Source organism: Arachis ipaensis, chromosome B01, assembly GCF_000816755.2.
Source record: "Arachis ipaensis cultivar K30076 chromosome B01, Araip1.1, whole genome shotgun sequence".
Classification (NCBI taxonomy): Eukaryota; Viridiplantae; Streptophyta; class Magnoliopsida; order Fabales; family Fabaceae; genus Arachis; species Arachis ipaensis.
Window position 1 is genome coordinate 644,449 of NC_029785.2, and position 1,298 is coordinate 645,746.

The following is a 1,298-nucleotide window of genomic DNA, read 5'->3' on the forward strand; positions in this document are numbered from 1 at the left end:
AATATTTTCTGTTTTTAGAATGCTGTAAAAAAAAAAAAGAATAAACAATAAAATTTTGTTTTTTATTTTTATTTCTTTTTTTTATAAAACTCTAAAAATAAAAATACTAAAAATAAAAATAAAAATAAAAAATAAAAAACCAAATTAAACGCATTCTTAACTTATAATTTTTAAATAATCATATTTAATCATTATGTCTATAGCTACTTGTTCATATTTATAACGGATCTAGTATTACGTAGTTAAAGTTGTGTTTGTTTATAAGGACAGAACACTAAGACAGGAGTATAAAGACGCAAAATTGTGTTTGACAAATGAGATTTAAACAGAGATATTATGTCCAGAAACATTGAATTAGTGTATTTTGTATCTATTTTGACAGGAAGAACATAAAGACACTAACAAATGACACAATTTATTTTTTATTTTTTTTATTTTTTTTGTTAATTTTTTATAATTATATTTTTTATTATTATATTTTTCTACAGAACACTAAGACAGGAGTATAAAGACGCAAAATTGTGTTTGACAAATGAGATTTAAACAGAGATATTATGTCCAGAAACATTGAATTAGTGTATTTTGTATCTATTTTGACAGGAAGAACATAAAGACACTAACAAATGACACAATTTATTTTTTATTTTTTTTATTTTTTTTGTTAATTTTTTATAATTATATTTTTTATTATTATATTTTTCTTCTCAAATTTTTTGAATGAAAAAATAGAATAAATTAAAATTTTATAATTTATTCTAATTTATCACTATACAAAATATAAAAATATAAAATTTTGTGTCTCTATTTTTTGTATTTTATTTTTAGTATCTTATCTTATCCCGTTTTAAGAAACAAACGCAATCCAAGTGATGAGAGAATAATTAAATCTATCATTTTTCTTTAATTATATCTTAGAAGTTAGAAGTAGTTAGCACTCTTGTTTAACTTTTACGGTTACCACTCATCATGCGTTAACAACACTTAGTAATAGTGTTGCTAATTAAGTAGTAACAGTATGGAGTCTTTCATTATTTATAATATCCTTAGCATTTGTTAGGTATTGTCTTGTAATAAATCATCATTAAAATATCAAGACATACATTATAAAGTGAACAATGTTAACATTTAGTCAAATTAATTACGTTGCAAACATATTGATACACCAAAAAAGGTGGTCAGATTTAAAGCTCTCATATTCTTCAAGCTCATTCTTGTAATGGAGCTTATTATTAATTAATATATACCTTTACTTGCATAGGCTTAACCTAAATTAGGCAAATTGTCCTAGCTACTCCTTG